Consider the following 20189-nt stretch of genomic DNA (forward strand, 5'->3'; position numbering starts at 1 on the left):
ACATTCACAACAATTGGACACGGTAAAACAAAGCGATAGCAATATAAGGACCAATAACTCGACAAAATAAAATAAAAACACACACAAGCTCACACACAAACCCATCACAAAAGCGCCAAACGCAGGCAGCCCCCAAGCCTTTGTAACTTTAAATTGTAACCATAGTGGTAGACCGACCACCAGTTCGTCAGCCTATCGGTTGGTTAGAAAGATTTCTGCAAATGAAGCAATCTAGGTATTCCTGGTGGAAAATTATGGATATATTTTGTAGCATTTTGCCATGTAATAAATGGCTATAATACATTCATCCGAAAGGACATAAATATATGCTCAACAACCTGGCCAACCATACGATAGAGATGGTTAGCTACACGCAAATATGTAAAGTTTAGAGTACTCTGTACACATTCACGTTGTCATTGTAATTGCAAGTCATAAAACATTATGGTGAATTCGTGTAAAAGACACGTGAGTGGGTGGGTTATTGCATTTCATATTGTACAGCATATTGAACGATTTTTTTGGTGCATTTTAAATGGAAAACTATTTTATTGCATAATTACCAAGCAAAAAAAGCGTCTCCGAAAAATTAGTGAAAATGTTCTTTTTGGATCCGGAAGTGTTGCAAAATTAGTGCGAATGCGATGAATTTAACATGGGCTTGTCATTGGACCACCATTTCAACAGACGTTGCACTCACTTCTTAAAGTGTACTCAGTGTTTTAGAGTTGAATATTACGATATTTTGCCGAATAAATAATTTTTATATTTTTTTAATATATCCTAAAGCTTGTCTGAATCGTTTGACCTCAAATATTTTTAAAAATTCGCACTTTCCCTAGAGTGGATTTAGCACTTATTTAGAGAAAATTTAAATAGTTTACGTCATTTATTTAATTCTTATTCTGTTCTTAACTTATTTGAAATAAAACAAGTATATACAGTAGAAAGTTCGGCCGGGCCGAATCTTAAACACCCACCACCATGAATCAAATATTATATCAATGTTACTCCACAAATGCTTATGATTACTAATTCAGTAATGGTGGTTTAGGGTATGATATAGTCGGCCCCGCCCGACTTTCTACTTACTTATAGTCGGCCCCGCCCGACTTTCTACTTACTTATTAGTTATACCCTCCATCATAGGATGGGGGTATATTAACTTTGTCATTCCGTTTGTAACACATCGAAATATTGCTCTAAGACCCCATAAAGTATATATAGTCTGGGTCGTGGTGAAATTCTGAGTCGATCTGAGCATGTCTGTCCGTCCGTCTGTTGAAATCACGCTAACTTCCGAACGAAACAAGCTACCGACTTGAAATTTGGCACAAGTAGTTGTTATTGATGCAGGTCGGATGGTGTTGCAAATTGGCCATATCGGTCTACTTTTACGTATAGCCCCCATATAAACGGACCCCCAAATTAGGCTTTCAGACCCTCTAAGAGAAGCAAATTTCATCCGATCCGGCTGAAATTTGGTACATGGTGTTAGTATATGGTCTCTAACAACCATGCAAAAATTGGTCCACATCGGTCCATAATTATATATAGCCCCCATATAAACCGATCCCCCGATTTGGCTATCGGAGCCCCTAAGAGAAACAAATTTCATCGGATCCGGCTGAAATTTGGTACATGATGTTCGTATATGGTCTCTAACAACCATGCAAAAATTGGTCCACATTGGTCCATAATTATATATAGCCCCCATATAAACCGATCCCCCGATTTGGCTTTCGGAGCCTCTAAGAGAAACAAATTTCATCCGATCCGGCTGAAATTTGGTACATGGTGTTCGTATATGGTCTCTAACAACCATGCACAAATTGGTCCACATTGGTCCATAATTATATGTAGCCCCCATATAAACCTATCCCCAGATTTGGCTTGCGGAGCCTCTGAGAGAAGCAAATTTCATCCGATCCGGCTGAAATTTGGTCCATGGTGTTAGTATATGGTCTCTAACAACCATGCAAAAATTGGTCCGATTCGGTTGAACTTTTGTATGTGGTGTTAATATATGGCCTAAAACACCTATGCAAAAATTGGTCGAAATCGGTCCATAATTATATATAGCCCCCATATAAACCGATCCACAGATTTGACCTCCGGAGCCCCTTGGAAGAGCAAAATTCATCCGATTCGGATGAAATTTGGTACGTGAATTTAGTACATGATATTTAACAACCATGCCAAAAGTGGTCCATATCAGTCCATAATCATATATAGCCCCCATATAAACCGATACCGAGATTTGGTTTTGGAGCCACTTGGAGGAGCAAATTTCATCCAAGTCAGTTGAAATTTGGTACATTGTGCTAGTATATGACCGTTAACAACCATGCCTAACTAGGTCCATATCGGTCTATAGTTATATATAGCCCTCAGATGAATAGATCCCCAATCACACAAAAATTGGTCTATACCAAGTTCATAATTGTATATAGCCCACATATAAGCGACCCCATATTTCAATTCTGGCTCTCTACGTACCGTGCAAATGTCCATATCGATTCGTAATTATTTGTAGACTTACCTATACATATCTTTTTTGTCTAATATATACCACGTATGGACTCACAATTTAGAAAACGATGTTAAGAAGTTTTAAGATACCTTGCCATCGGTAAGTATTACCACAAGAACCATGCCAAAAGTGGTCCATATCAGTCCATAATCATATGGACTAACTCACAATTTAGAAAACGATGTTAAGAAGTTTTAAGATACCACAACCCAATTAATTCGATTATGGATCACAGTCTTTTGTAGAAGTTTCTACGCAATCCATGGTGAGGGTACATAAGATTCGGCCTGGCCGAACTTACGGCCGTATATACTTGTTTTTATTATAGATTTTGTTTAGTATGTTCGAATTCAAAATAGTGATAATAGAACATGGCTAAAAATGACTTAGACCACTTTAGACCGAACAAAGCTTATTGCCCTTTTTGGATTGGAAATTTTTAAAACTTTAGTCACAGGCTACGTATAATATTAACCATAAGTTTTGATAGAAGTGTCCAATAAATTCGATGTAGAATGCAATTCACTTAAATCCGAATAAAAAACAACGAACTCCATCAAAAAATGCTAAGTCGACTTAGCGTAATCTGGAATGAGGATATCGATTTGTAAAATTCATAGGAAATTCTATCGAGCCCAGGGGCCTTATTATGCTTAACCTTCCCTAATACCATAATGAGCCCTCTGAGTTCGAACGGCGAGTCTAACCACCGATCAATATGATTGTGCTCCCCCCAAAAAATATCACGTTCCAAAGAAGCACCTAGAAGTAGCCATAGAAGTCGTCAATGGATAAATTGTTGTTATGCCTACACTGAAAAAAAATATTGTCGTGAGGCCAAAGATTTCATGTCCTTAAAAAATTAATGCAAATTTAGCTTAGCATAGAAGACATATTTCTCTAATATAACGTTTTTTCCTTGTCCAAAAGTCGATAAACTTTTTAAAGAAGTCGTATTGTCCTTATCGTATAATTCAGTGGTTTGACTTAAAACTGGGTATATATAAAGTTGTCGTTAACTCGTTATTAAAGGACTTTGATAGCATATGAAGGAAAAAAGCTGAAGGAACGAAAAATTAAAATTTGCTTCCTAGAAGCAAGTACACGAATCCCAAGTTCAAAAAAAATGTGTCTTAAAAGTATCATTACTTGAATTCTCCGCTTCTTTGTCTCGGAACCGATACCAAAATTGTTAAAGTAAAGACAAAATCCTTGGAACCGGGCCTGTTTTTTCAGTGTATGAACATTTCCCTTAATGGTGTTGGTAAAGGGTGATACGGTCAAAATTTTGTCAAGGGAAAACGCGTGTAAATCGGTGAAATCGTTTATTTAAAAAATCAAATTAAATTTCTTTTTCAAGTTCAATTAGTATAAAATTCAGGAAAAATATTCAGTTAGGCTTCCGCTTTTCCAAATCCGAATTGCCGGGCCTCACGCTTGACACCTGCCAGCAGATTTTGTACAGCCACCTTGTCCACCTTCTTCGCCGCAGAAAGCCAGTTTGCCTTGAACTGCTGCTCGTCCTTAGCAGTTTTTTTGGTCTTCTTTGGGTTCCGCTTGACAATAGCCCAGTATTTCTCAATTGGGCGGAGCTCTGGCGTGTTGGGAGGGTTCTTGTCCTTGGGAACCACCTGCACGTTGTTGGCGGCGTACCACTCCATGGCCTTTTTACCGTAATGGCAAGATGCCAAATCCGGCCAAAACAGTACGGAACAACCGTGTTTCTTCAGGAAAGGCAGCAGACGTTTATTCAAACACTCTTTCACGTAAATTTCTTGGTTGAGATACAGGTACAGATGGCTTGCCAAACCAGATATTTCTTTGCGAACTTTGACAGTTTTATGTGCTTGAAAATATCTGCTACCTTTCCCCTTCCTTTTGCCGTATAAAACTCCTGTCCCGGAAGCTCCTTGTAGTCGGCTTTGACTGCGTCGTCCATTACCACGCAGTCAAACTTCGTCAGCATCGTCGTGTACAGCCTCCGGGATCGCGCTTTGGCCGTCGTATTTTGTTTATCATCGCGATTTGGAGTCACTACCTTCTTGTACGTCGATAGTCCGGCTCGTTTTTTGGCTCGATGCACGGTTGTAGACGATACACCCAGCTTATTTGCGGCATCTCGGAGAGAGAGGTTAGGGTTTCGCTTGAAACTACCGGCAACTCTCTTTGTCGTCTCAGCGGCTTCCGGTTTTCGATTTCCCCCCGATCCAGACTTCCTGGCTGTCGACAAACGTTCCCCAAACACTTTAATTACATTTGTAACGGTTTGTAACTTTTAGCGATTTTGCCAGCTTTGCGTGCGAGTAGCTCGGATTTTCGCGATGCGCGAGCAAAATTTTGATACGCTGCTCTTCTTGCTTGGACGGCATTTTGACAACTGAAGAGTGAATTCCAAAATCAAAATAGGAGCAACATTCTACACACACACACCTTCAAAATGAGGGGTGTTCAGGTTTTTTAAATGCAAAATTTAAAGAAATACGTCAAGTTTATATTGACCAAATTTTGACCGTATCACCCTTTAGTCATAGAAGTCGTCAATGGATAAATTGTTGTTATGCCACTTCCCTTAATGGAGTTGGTAATCTTCCACCAGTCCCTATTATCCTTAACACTGTTCAGTCTATCGATGTTTCTATTTTGGTGGGAGATTTTTTTCTCAGTACATAAAGCTCTATATCTAGTTCTGGAATCTATATAATATCTTCTGTCCCCATCAGAACCAGAAGCTCAGTACTTATCAAGTTTTCGAGATATATCTCTGCGATCCATGTTTTGGTATTGCCCCCATTTAAACCGATCTCCCGGTTTGACTTCTTGGGCTTCCAGAACCTGCAATTTTTATCCGATTTGCCCGATTTTAAAAATCTGGAAGTATGTTTGGTTCACAAATATGTGTGATGTATATCGGTCCATGTTTTAGTACACTTCCATATAGACTGATCTACCGGTTTGACCCAAGAAGGGCAAGAAGCCTCATAGACACCGCAATTTGCACAAAGATCTGTGTCGAATTTGGTTTATATCGCACTGAAAATAATATTGTCGTGATGCCAAAGATTTCATTCCTTAAAATACAAATCCGAATTTTGCTTAGCATAGAAGACACATTTCAAAGTCGATAAACTTTTCAATGAAATCATTTTGTCTTTATATTCAAGTGATTTGACTTACAAATAGGTGTCTTCCGATGAAATGAAAAATTTTTTAAAAATTGCTAAAGTGAAAACTAAATCAGTAAGAACAAGTATATACGGCCGCAAGTTCGGCCAGGCCGAATCTTATGTACCCACCTCCATGGATTGCGTAGAAACTTCTACGAAAGACTGTCATCCACAATCGAATTACTTGGGTTGTGGTATCTTAAAACTTCTTATTCCTGCATGGTTGTTGGATACCATATACTAACTTCACGTACCAAATTTCAACCGAATGGGAAGTATTTTGCTCTTCCAAGGGGCTCTGGAGGTCAAATCTGGGATCGGTTTATATGGGGCCTATATATAATTATGGACCGATATCGACCAATTTTTGCATGGGAGCTTGAGGCCATATATTAACACCACGTACCAAATTTCAACTGAATCAGATGAATTTTGGTCTTCCAAGAGGTTCCGGAGGTCAAATCTGGTGATCGGTTTATATGGGGGCTATATATAATTATGGACCGATGTGGACCAATATTTGCATGGTTGTTAGAGACCATATACTGACACCATGTACCAAATTTCAGATGGATCGGATGAAATTTGCTTCTCTTAGGGGCCTCGCAAGCCAACTCGGGGGATCGGTTTATATGGGGGCTATATATAATTATGGACCGATGTGGACAAATTTTTGCATGGTTGTTAGAGACCATATACTAACACTATGTACCAAATTTCAACGGATCGCATGAAATTTGCTTCTCTTAGGGGCCCTCAAACCAAATCGGGGGGTCCGTTTATATGGGGGCTATACGTAAAAGTGGACCGATATGGCCCATTTGCAATACCATCCGACCTACATCAATAACAACTACTTGTGCCAAGTTTCAAGTCGATAGCTTGTTTCGTTCGGAAGTTAGCGTGATTTCAACAGACGGACGGACGGACGGACGGACATGCTCAGATCGACTCAGAATTTCACCACGACCCAGAATATATATACTTTATGGGGTCTTAGAGCAATATTTCGATGTGTTACAAACGGAATGACAAAGTTAATATACCCCCCATCCTATGGTGGTGGGTATAAAAATGCATGAAATTATATGTATTTGTTGCAAATGTTATTATAACTTGATGGGGAAAAGCCCAAAGCAAATTTTCACAAAGTTTGTATTCCTTAAAATGGATTATTAAAGAAAAGTAATCGTGAAAAAATGACGATTTTAGGGGCTAAACTCGAACTTAATACACCTAAAGACTTTTTTACTTGAAACATAGCATAATACCTACTTGTCCGCATAATACCTAGAATGCGAATTTGAAAGTTTAAGTTGTTGTTAATATGATTTTACGGGACTCTGATAGCACACGAAGAAAAAGGCTGAAAAAACGAATAAATTAAACTTTGTTTCGTAGAATTAAGTGCGAACAATTTCCGAACTCTGCCCCAGGGAAATCAATATTAATTGATTGGTATGCAAAATTCAAGCGTGGTGAAAAGAGCACGGAGGACGGTGAACGTAGTGGACGCCCGAAAGAGGTGGTTACCGAAGAAAACATCAAAAACATCCACAAAATGATTTTGAATGACCGTAAAATTAAGTTGATCGAGATAGCAGAAGCCTTAAATATATCAAAGGATCGTGTTGGTCATATCATTGATCAATATTTGGATATGCGGAAGCTCTGTGCAAAATGGGTGCCGCGCGAGCTCACATTTGACCAAAAACATCGACAGTCGGCTGAGTGGACAGCGACCGGTGAACCGTCTCCGAAGCGTGGAAAGACTCAAAAGTCCGCTGGCAAAGTAATGGCCTCTGTTTTTTGGGATGCGCATGGAATAATTTTTATCGATTATCTTGAGAAGGGAAAAACCATCAACAGTGACTATTATATGGCGTTATTGGAGCGTTTTAAGGTCGAAATCGCGGCAAAACGGCCCCATATGAAGAAGAAAAAAGTGTTGTTCCACCAGGACAACGCACCGTGCCACAAGTCATTGAGAACGATGGCAAAAATTCATGAATTAGGCTTCGAATTGCTTCCCCACTCACCGTATTCTTCAGATCTGGCCCCCAGCGGCTTTTTCCTGTTCTCAGACCTCAAAAGGATGCTCGCAGGGAAAAAATGTGGCTGCAATAAACTGAGGCCTATTTTGAGGCAAAACCGAAGGAGTACTACCAAAATGGTATCAAAAAATTGGAAGGTCGTTATAATCGCTGTATCGCTCTTGGAGGGAACTATGTTGAATAATAAAAACGAATTTTGACAAAAAAATGTGTTTTTCTTTGTTAGACCGGGGACTTATCAGCCAAGCTGTTACATACATGGTAGACACTTAAAATTTAATGTCGGGAAATCATACCATTTGAACCGATCTATTGGGAGAGTAACAGTCTTCAAATCCAACTTAATTATTTTCGAGTAACCCGCTACGACAAAGAGTTTTCAAGAGTTTTGATTCATGGTGGTAGATATTTAAGATTCCATCCGGCCGAATTAAAGGTCGTATATAAAGGGTGATTCTTTTGAGGTTAGGATTTTCATGCATTAGTATTTGACAGATCACGTGGGATTTCAGACATGGTGTCAAAGAGAAAGATGCTCAGTATGCTTTGACATTTCATCATGAATAGACTTACGATCTGCCACAACGTCGAATTTTCAGTGAATGGGCCCTAGAAAAGTTGGCAGAAAATCCGCTTTTTTATCGACAAATTTTGTTCAGCGATGAGGCTCATTTCTGGTTGAATGGCTACGTAAATAAGCAAAATTGCCGCATTTGGAGTGAAGAGCAACCAGAAGCCGTTCAAGAACTGCCCATGCATCCCGAAAAATGCACTGTTTGGTGTGGTTTGTACGCTGGTGGAATCATTGGACCGTATTTTTTCAAAGATGCTGTTGGACGCAACGTTACGGTGAATGGCGATCGCTATCGTTCGATGCTAACAAACTTTTTGTTGCCAAAAATGGAAGAACTGAACTTGGTTGACATGTGGTTTCAACAAGATGGCGCTACATGCCACACAGCTCGCGATTCTATGGCCATTTTGAGGGAAAACTTCGGAGAACAATTCATCTCAAGAAATGGACCGGTAAGTTGGCCACCAAGATCATGCGATTTGACGCCTTTAGACTATTTTTTGTGGGGCTACGTCAAGTCTAAAGTCTACAGAAATAAGCCAGCAACTATTCCAGCTTTGGAAGACAACATTTCCGAAGAAATTCGGGCTATTCCGGCCGAAATGCTCGAAAAAGTTGCCCAAAATTGGACTTTCCGAATGGACCACCTAAGACGCAGCCGCGGTCAACATTTAAATGAAATTATCTTCAAAAAGTAAATGTCATGGACCAATCTAACGTTTCAAATAAAGAACCGATGAGATTTTGCAAATTTTATGCGTTTTTTTTTTTAAAAAAGTTTTCAAGCTCTTAACAAATCACCCTTTACTTGTTTTCGTTTAAAATTTCCGATCACAAAATTTCACAATGAGCATATCTGTGTCGTTATAAAAAACCCCTTAAAACCACAGAAAAAAAACTAACGTTTTGCTGGCTTTCAAGATTGGCAAACAATCGACAGAATGACCACCATATCTCACACCATTATTAACTGACATCACGTGTGGACAGCCTTTGTCCTGATGACTAAAAGACCAAACCAAATTGCAATGAGACAGAGGCTGTTTCGCCTCTGTCACTTTGTCCTCTTTCAGGTAAGAGCTTACGATTTATGGGTATTTTGGTGGTGGTTTGGTGCTGACACCGGTGCTTTTATTCGCTTGCTGTGAAATTATTAAATTATGCATAATAAGCTGATTGCCTGTCCTCCTTGGTATTTATGCATGGACTACCGCCAGCAATAACAGCAACTGAAACATGCGTTGGAAGAACAACAATGGTGGCCACCATTATTGCCTGAAAGCGCGCGCCAACACACTGACTATAATCTGCTCACATAAATAAGGTAAAATGTAATTTCAATTTCCATTATGAGGCGCCAAAGCGTATCAAAAACAATAATCATTGCAAAAATTAATTTACACATCACTTAACAGGGTAAATTTATAAAATAGTACATAATACTGATGCCAGTAGATTCGGCCGGAACGAATCTTTTCTACTCTCCACCAAAGATTGTGGACATTGATGTATTGAAAAAAAAACTGTTATTATGTGGTCTTCAATTACTCGTCCATAGCTTTAAGGGAATCGAATGATAAGAACGCCTTCAAAAGTCTCGCAAAATAAAATCGGTAAATTTAGGTAAAATTTGAAATTGAGCCAGGTCAGGAGAAGTGTAACATAATGCGTCAAGAATTTTGAACTGACGTCGACATATCGAAAGATTATGTCCGTATATAAAAGTGTGTCGGGTTTTGCTGTTGCAATTTCAACATTGAAAGTTTACGAAACGGAATCTCTTGGAAGATCAAATTTCATTTCATAGGTTTAATTACCATGCGTTAATTTGCGTTTTTATATATGTTACCCCCCAATAATAGAATATTGAAGGGGGTATAATATGTTTGTCATTCCGTTTGTAACGCATCGAATAATCCATTTCCGACTATATAATGTATATATTCTTAATCAGGGAGATATTCTAAGACGATATAACGATGTTCGTCTGTCTATATGGCTGTATTTTGTGTGCGAAGATGGGCTATATTGGTCCAGGTTTTGACATGGCTCCCATACAACCGACCGTCCGATTTGGGGTCTTGCGCAATTAGACGCCACATTTTTTATGCATAAAATTCAAAATATAGAGGTATTTTAGGCCAACAAACAAGTGTGCCAAATATTGTGTGTATCGGCCTTAGAGCTCGAGCTAGAGCAATCCTCAACCATGGATTGCATAGAAAGTTGTACTAAAGACTGTCATCCACAATCGAATTACTTGAGTTGCGGTAACACTTGCCGATGGCAAGGTATCTTAAAACTTCTTACCACCGTCTTCTCAATTGTAAGTAAGTCCATACGGGGTATATATTAAACAAAATAAAGGCCGATTGAATACGTATATAATTCAGTTTGACAAAATTTTCTATAGAAATAAAATTTTGACAAAATTTTCTATAGAGATAAAATTTTGACAAAATTTTCTATAGAAATAAAATGTTGACAAAATTTTCTATAAAAATAAAATTTTGACAAATTTTTCAATAGAAATAAAATTTTGACAAAATTTTTATAGATAAAAAATTTGGGAGCCACCGTGGTGCAATGGTTAGCATGTTCGCCTTACATACACAAGGTCGTGAGTTCGATTCCTGCTACGACCGAACACCAAAAAGTTTTTCAGCGGTGGATTATCCCACCTCAGTAATGCTGGTGTCATTTCTGAGGGTTTCAAAGCTTCTCTAAGTGGTTTCAATGTAATGTGGAACGCCGTTCGGACTCGGCTATAAAAAGGAGGTCCCTTGTCATTGAGCTTAATATGGAATCGGGCAGCACTCAGTGATTAGAGAGAAGTTCACCAATGTATCACAATGGACTGAATAGTCTAGGTGAGCCTGATACATCGGGCTGTCACATAGCCTAACCTAACCATAGATAAAAAATTTTGACAAAATGTTCTATAGAAATAAAATCTTGACAAAATTTTGTATAGTAATAAAATTTTGACATAATTTTCTATAGTAATAAAATTTTGACAAAATTTTCTATAGTAATAAAATTTTGACAAAATTATAGACCAATATGGACCACTTTTGACATGGTTGTTAGCGGCCATATACTAGCGCAATGTACCAAATTTCACCACGTACCAAATTTCAACCGGATCGAATGAAATTTGCTCGTCCAAGAGCTCCGGAGGTCAAATCTGGGCTTCTGTTTAAATTGGGGTTATATATAATTAAGACCGGTATGGACCAATTTTTGCATGGTTGTTAGAGACCATATACTAACACCACGTACCAAATTTCAACCGGATCGGGTGAATTTTGCTCTTCCAAGGGGCTCCGGAGGTCAAATCTGGGGATTGGTTTATATGTAGGCTACATATAATTACGGAACGATATCGGCCAATTCCTGCATAGTTGTTAAAGACCATATACTAACAACACGTACCAAATTTCAACCGAATCGGATAAATTTTGCTCATCCATGAGGTTCCGGAGGTCAAATCTGGGGATCGGTTTATATGGGGGCTATATATAATTATAGACCGATGTGGACTTTGCATGGTTGTTACAGACCATATACTAACACCACGTACCAAATTTCAGCCGGATCGGATGAAATTTGCTTTTCTTAGAGGCTCCGCAAGCCAAATCGGGAGAACGGTTTATATGGGGGCTATATATAATTCTGGACCGATGTGGACCAATATATGCACGGTTATTAGAGACAATATACTAACACCATGTACCAAATTTCAGCCAGATCGGATGAAATTTGCTTCTCTTAGAAGCTCCGCAAGCTACATCTGGGGATTGGTTTATATGGGGCTATACGTAAAAGTGGACCAATATGGCCCATTAGTACCATCCGACCTACATCACTATAAACTACTTGTGCCAAATTTCAAGTCGAGAGCTTGTTTCGTTCGGAAGTTAGCGTGGTTTTAATACACGGACGCACGGACGCACGGACGGACGAACGGACGGACATGCTTAGATCGACTCAGAATTTCACCACGACCCATGATATATATATACTTTATGTGGTCTTAGAGCAACATTTCGATGTGTTACAAACGGAATAACAGGTTGGCTGGCAAGTCCTCGGTATATGTTGTAAAAATTTGTTTTTATTATTCAACATAGTTCCCTTCAAGAACGATACAACGATTATAACGACCTTCCAATTTTTTGATACCATTTTGGTAGTACTCCTTCGATTTTGCCTCAAAATAGGCCTCAGTTTCGGCGATCACCTCTTCATTGCAGCCAAATTGTTTCCCTGCGAGCATCCTTTTGAGGTCTGAGAACAAGAAAAATCGCTGGGGGCCAGATCTGGAGAATACGGTGGGTGGGGAAGCAATTCGAAGCCCAATTAATGAATTTTTGCCATCGTTCTCAATGACTTGTGGTACGGTGCGTTGTCTTGGTGGAACAACACTTTTTTTCTTCATATGGGGCCGTTTTGCCGCGATTTCGACCTTCAAACGCTCTAATAACGCCATATAATAGTCACTGTTGAAGGTTTTTCCCTTCTCAAGATAATCGATAAAAATTATTCCATGCGCATCCCAAAACAGAGGCCATTACTTTGCCAGCGGACTTTTGAGTCTTTTCACGCTTCGGAGACGGTTCAACGGTCGCTGTCCACTCAGCCGACTATCGATTTGACTCAGGAGTGTAGTGATGGGGCCATGTTTCCTCCATTGTCACATGTCGACGGAAAAACTCGGGTGTAGGAGTGATGCGAATCCAGTGATTTTGATGTGAATAAAGAAATTTTGTGATATTTTGACGAATAAATAATTTTTAATTTTTTTTTATGATTTTTAATGCATAATAACGGTTATCTGGAACGGTTGACATCAAATATTTTAAAAAAATTCGCAATTTTTCTAGAAAGGATTTAACATTTTTTTCGGCAAAATTTAAATAATTTGCACTATTTTATTAATTTTTGATATGTTTTTAACCTATTTGAAACAATAAAATTTTAAATTTCCCATTAAAAATTGAAAAAAAGCGAGTTATAAAAAATTTACTCAAATGAACTTCCTGTGCAGTTAAAATAAAGAACATCTTGGGGAGAACATTTTTGGAAGTGCTTTTAAAGTTGTGCCTTAAGAAGAACTTCCAAATTTTTTTGCTAGGTCCTTAAGGCCTCTGCTATCTCGATCAACTTCATTTTACGGTCATTCAAAATCATGTTGTGGATTGTTTTGATGTTTTCGTCGGTAACCACCTCTTTCGGACGTCCACTGCGTTCACCGTCCTCCGTGCTCATTTCACGACGCTTGAATTTTGCATACCAATCAATTATTGTTGATTTCACTGGGGTGGAGGGTATACAAATTATAATTTTTTTGTCATTATAATATGAAACTATTGAATTCCGAATACTAAAAATTCTGTTAGTTCTAAAAGGATATTATTAGACATGGACCGAATTATCTTTAGTTGATGTTTTTATGTCTTTGTTTAACAAAAATTCTAATATTGAAGGAAAACACGTCAAATTTCCTTAAGTACAAATTTCAGCAAAATAATCGGTTTCAGCTTCGGCCGATTATTGCTTTTTTGTCGAACATTAGCTTCGGCCAAACAAAAAATGGTTCGGCCGATTATTGCTTTTTTGCGAACATCACCTTCGGCTTCATATAGACCGATATCCCAATTTGTATTCTTCAGCTTCTAGAAATCGCAATGTTTATCAGATATATTGTGCTCTTTCTGGAAGTGAAGGTAAAAATCTATAAAATTTAGATTTACAGTCATATGAAAGGCGTTCTTTCATCGGATTTGCTTGCAAAAACGGTTTAAATTTAACTTCAGGAAGCGTACTAGTTGAATCGATCTGAAAACCCCCTGTTTGATTCATGGTGGTGGGTATTTAAGATGCAGCCTTAAAACTTGATTACTTCCGAAAGGATATGTCCTATAAGAAAAATACTTCTCTGCAGAATTACTAAGATTGAAATTGTAAGAGTGCACGAGATATGAGTAAATACTATAGTGTCTGAGAAACAAACAGTAAATAGTTGGCTCATGAAAATTTAATTTTCGGTAACCGAAACTATCCGTTGATGGTAAGTCATTATTCTCAAGCATGCGGTATTGTTGAGGGTATGGCACAAATCCTCTTGGTAAGCATTTCTTTATCACAACTTTTTGTTGGGATGTTAATAAGCTTTAAGATACCCATTGTTATCACCATCCAAGTAATTGAAAAACTTTTTATTCAATCCATGGTGGAGGATACCGAACTTTCGGCCGTACATCCTCGTTTTTACTTTAAAGCTTCTGAATACCAGTCTTAGTCTAAACTCCTTTGATATTATGAAAGAATTTTATATAGGGAGAACATCCAGTAATCATAATGGAGAAATGTTAATGAACTCTCGTTTGATATCTCCCCTTTAAAATTAATCCAAAGGCCCCTACATATAAAATAAATTCTTGGTCTAAAGCCATATCCACGAAGCGAATAGTTTATGTAATCTAATATCTAAAAGGACTACTTCAGTTTAAGTGTTCAATACGAACTGAATGTATGTAATGCAAGGGGCGAATAGCATACATATGCTTCTCATTAAGGATCTGCGACTTTATCACATATACACACATACACACTTACAGTCACATATCCTCCATATATTTATCCTCAACAAGAGTACTTCCATCTCCTGGGGCTATATCAATGTGCAATTATTTCTTAATAGCAATGAAGATGCCGGTGGTAAAAAGAAATATGGGATTGAGTAAAACTGTCGTCCTCTTAATTTATAATAAAACAACAAGTAAAAACAATTAAAACGCCATTACAATTCACTCCCATTCGAAATGCTGCAAGGATCGGGTAAATGAACTACAAGGACAATAAGCAAAGTAACGTCTTTGAAAAGAGGCATCATTCCAACAGATATCCTAGAAGATATCTACGTACGTTTGTATATGAGTAGAGAAAATGGTTAAGAATTCTGTAAACAATTGCAAAAAGAAAGTTAAAAAGGACAAAACAAAAGGAAAACGAAAAAAGGCAAATGACAAAAATTCTTCCCCATATAAAATAGAAACGTCAACCAAGTGTAAACAAATTACACAGAGCAGGAACAAAAAAAAATTCCTGGGGAATGGATCTCTTGAAAATGTAGACAAAATTATTCCCTCTGTAATGATATGTTATGTTGTCAAAGGAGGAACATTGCGATTGTAGTACCTATATCCCAGTGAATCTTTCAGAATCATTTTGTCTTTAGATATCGTGCAGACTTAACAGATGTGACAACTCCAGAATGCTTTTAATATACATAAATCTTTTATTTTTTTCTTACAATGAGTTTTGATAGTAAGACCGAAATTTAAAAGAATTAACATTTTTAATGGTATTTATAGAAAATTTTCTCAAAATTCTAATTCTATAGAAAATATTGTCAAAATTCTATTGTAATTGTTGTATAGATCTTTTAGTATAATTATTTTTAGAGTTTGTAAAGCTGGAGTTTTTCTAGTGTTTTATGTTTAATTCTTTCCATTATTTCGAACACCATCGTTGTCCGTCTTCAGAGAAATTGAATTTTCAACAGGAGATCTTGTTGTGACTTGCTCGCCCGCTACGATTGAGTGTTAACTCATACGGACAACGAAATAGTGGATTGAATTAAACTCTACAAAATTCTATTTCTATAAAAAACAAAAATTGTCAAAATTTTATTTCTATAGAAAATTTTGTCAAAAATGTTTACTTCTATAGAAAATTTTGTTAAAATTTTATTTCTATAGCAAATTATGTCAAAACTTTATTTTTATAGAAAATTTTATAAAATTTTATTTCTATACAAAATTTTGTCAAAATTTTATTTCTATAGAAAACTTTGACAAAATTTTATTTCTATAGAAAATTTTGTCAAAATTTGATTTCTATAGAAAATTTTGTCAAAATTTGATTTCTATAGAAAATCTGAATTTCATTAAAAATTTTGTAAACATTTTATTTCTATAGACAATTTTGTCAAAATTTTATTTGTAAAAAAAATTTGTTAAAATTTTATTTCTATTAAAACATTTGTCAAAATTTTATTTCTATAAAAAATTTCGTCAAAATGTTATTTCTATAGAAAATTTTTTTCAAAATTTTATTTTTATGGAAAATTTTGTCAAAATTTTATTTCTATGGAAAATTTTGTCAAAATTGTATTTTTATAGGAAATTTTGTCAAACTGTTATTTTCATAGAAAATATTTGCAAGTTGAAAAAGATATGAAAAATTTTGTAAAAATTTTAATTCTATACAAAATTTTCCAAAATTTTGTAAAAATTTTATTTCTAGAGAAAATTTTATAAAAAATTTTTATTTCTATAGAAAATTTCATAATTTTATTTCTATAGAATAAAATTTTGAGAAACCTTTTTCTATAGAAAATTTTGTCAAAATTTTGTTTCTATATAAAAATTTGTCAAAAATTTTATTTTTTTCTACAGAAAATTTTGTCAAAATCTTCTTTGTATAAAAAATTTTGTCAAAATTTTATTTCTATAAAAAATTTTGTCAAAATGTTATTTCTATAGAATTTTTTTTTTTAATTTTATTTTTATGGAAAATTTTGTTAAAATTTTATTTCTATGGAAAATTTGTATTTTTATAGGAAATTTTGTCAAAATGTTATTTCCATAGCAAATATTTGCAAGATGAAAAAGATATGAAAGATTTTGTAAAAATTTTATTTCTATAAAAAAATTTGTCAAAATTTTATTTCTAGAGAACATTTTATCAAAAATTTTTATTTCTATTGAAAATGTCATAATTTTATTTCTATAGAAAATATTGTCAAAATTTTATTCCTATAGAAAATTTTGAAAAAAAATTTTTATAGAAAATTTTGAGAAAATATTTTCTACAGAAAATTTTGTCAAAATTTTATTTCTATAGAAAAATTTGTCAAAATTTTTTATTTTTATAGAAAATTTTATCAAAATTTTATTTCTATAGAAAATTTTGTCAAAACTATATTTTTTTGAAAATTTTGTCAAAATTTTATTTCTATAGAAAATTTTGTGAAAATTTTATTTCTATAGAAAATTTGAATTCTATTGAAAATTTTGTCAAAATTTTATTTGTATAAAAAATTTTGTTAAAATTTTATTTCTATAAAAAATTTTGTCAAAATTTTATTTCTATAAAAAATTTTGTCAAAATGTTATTTCTATAGAATTTTTTTTTTCAAAATTTTATTTTTATGGAAAATTTTGTTAAAATTTTATTTATATGGAAAATTTTGTCAAAATTGTATTTTTATAGGAAATTTTGTCAAAATGTTATTTCCATAGAAAATATTTGCAAGATGAAAAAGATATGAAAGATTTTGTAAAAATTTAGAAATACTATAGAAAAATTTGTCAAAATTTTATTTCTAGAGAAAATTTTATCAAAAATTTTTATTTCTATAGAAAATGTCATAATTTTAGTTCTATAGAAAATTTTATCAACATTTTATTCCTATGGAAAATTGTGAGAAAATTTTTTCTATAGACAATTTTGTTTCTATAGAAAAATTTGTCACAAATTTTTATTTTTATAGAAAATTTTGTCAAAATTTTATTTTTATAGAAAATTTTATTTCTATAGGAATTTTTATCAAAATTTTATTTCTATAAAAAATTTTGTCAAAACTATATTTTTTTGAAAATTTTGTCAAAATTTTATTTCTATTGCAAATTTTGTGAAAATTTTATTTCTATAGAAAATTTAGTCAAAATTTTATTTCTATAGAAAATTTGAGTTTTATTGAACATTTTGTCAAAATTTTATTTCCATAAAAAATTTTGTTAAAAATTTATTTTTGTAAATTCTGTCAAAATTTTATTTCTATAGAAAATTTTGACAAACATTTTCTTTGTAAAAAAAATTGTTAAAATTTTATTTCTATTAAAAATTTTGTCATAATTTTATTTCTATAAAAAATTTTGTCAAAATATTATTTCTTTAAACAATTTTGTCAAAATGTTATTTCTATAGAAATTTTTTCTCAAAATTTTATTTTTATGGAAAATTTTGTTAACATTTTATTTCTATGGAAAATTTTGTCAAAATTGTATTTTTATAGGAAATTTTGTCAAAATGTTATTTCCATAGAAAATATTTGCAAGATAAAAAATATATGAAACATTTTGTAAAAATTTTATTTCTATAAAAAAAATTGTCAAAATTTTATTTCTAGAGAAAATTTTGAGAAATTTTTTTCTATAGAAAATTTTGTTTCTATAGAAAAATTTGTCAAAAATTTTTATTTTTATAGAAAATTTTGTCAAAATTTTATTTTTATAGAAAATTTTATTTCTATAGGAATTTTTTTCAAATTTTTTTTCTATAGAAAATTTTGTCAAAATTTTATTTCTATAGCAAATTTTGTGAAAATTTTATTTCTATAGAAAATTTAGTCAAAATTTTATTTCTATAGAAAATTTGAGTTCTATTGAAAATTTTGTCAAAATTTTATTTCCATAAAAAATTTTGTTAAAATTTTATTTCTGTAAAAAACTTTATCAAAATTTTATTTCTATAAAAAATTCTGTAAATTTTGTTTTATTTCTATTGAAAATTTAAAAAAAAAATATTTATTTATATAGAAACTTTTGTCATAATTTTTATTTCTATAGAAATATTTGTCAAAGTTTTATTTCTATAGAAAATTTTGACAAACTTGTTTTTTGCTATAGAAAATTTTGTCAAAATTTTATTGCTATAGAAAATTTTGTCAAAGAGTTTTATTTCTGTAGAAAATTTTAAGAAATTTTTCTATAGAAAATTTCGTCAAAAATTTTTAATTCAATAAAAAATTTTGTCAAAATTTTATTTTATAGAACATTTTATTTCTATAGAAATTTTTATCAAAATTTCTGTAAAAAAAATTTCTATAGAAAATTTTTTAAAATGTTGCTAAAATTTTATTTCTTAGCAAATTTTGTGAAACTTTTATTTCTATGGAAAATTTTGTCAAAATTTTATTTCTATAGAAAATTTTGACAAACTTTTTTTTGCAATAGAAAATTTTGTCAAAATTTTATTGCTATAGAAAATTTTGTCAAAAAGTTTTATTTCTATAGAAAATTTTGAGACATTTTTTCTATAGAAAATTTCGTCAAAAATTTTTATTTCTATAGAAAATTTCGTTAAAAATTGTTATTTCTATAGAAAATTTTGTCAAAATTTTATTTTATAGAATAGTTTATTTCTATAGAAATTTTTATCAAAGTGATATTTCTATAGAAAATTTTGTCAAAACTATGAATTTTTTCTATAGAAAATTTCGTCAAAAATTTTTATTTCTATAGAAAATTTCGTCAAAGATTTTTATTTCTATAGAAAATGTTGTCAAAATTTTATTTTATAGAATATTTTATTTCTATAGAAATTTTTATCAAAATGATATTTCTATAGAAAATTTTGTCAAAACTATGATTTTTTGAAAATTTTGTCAAAATTTAATTTCTATAGAAAATTTGAGTTCTATTGAAAATGTTGTCAAAATTGTATTTCTTCGTTTTGTTATTGTTGTTTTTCTTTTCTTTAATCATTGTTGTTTTTGATTTCAGCTTAAAACCATGCATTGACTAAACTACAAGTGTAGCTTAACCAACAGAGGAAAAGAATGGTTGTCAAATTTATTTGGGCAAAGCCTTATAGACTGCAAGATGGTTGGATGTACAGCTGTTTCGGAATTACCACATTTCTCATCAGCATCCTCTACTTGCAGCAAAACTATCAACCAATTATCAGAATAAAATCAGGCAGTTCACTAAACCCAAAAGTGTACCACACTTGAACCTTACGAAAAAAGGTTTACACGATAGCCGGCTTATGCCGAAATAAATTCGTACAAA

This window comes from Haematobia irritans, chromosome 3 (genome assembly GCF_050003625.1).
Source record: "Haematobia irritans isolate KBUSLIRL chromosome 3, ASM5000362v1, whole genome shotgun sequence".
NCBI lineage: Eukaryota > Metazoa > Arthropoda > Insecta > Diptera > Muscidae > Haematobia > Haematobia irritans.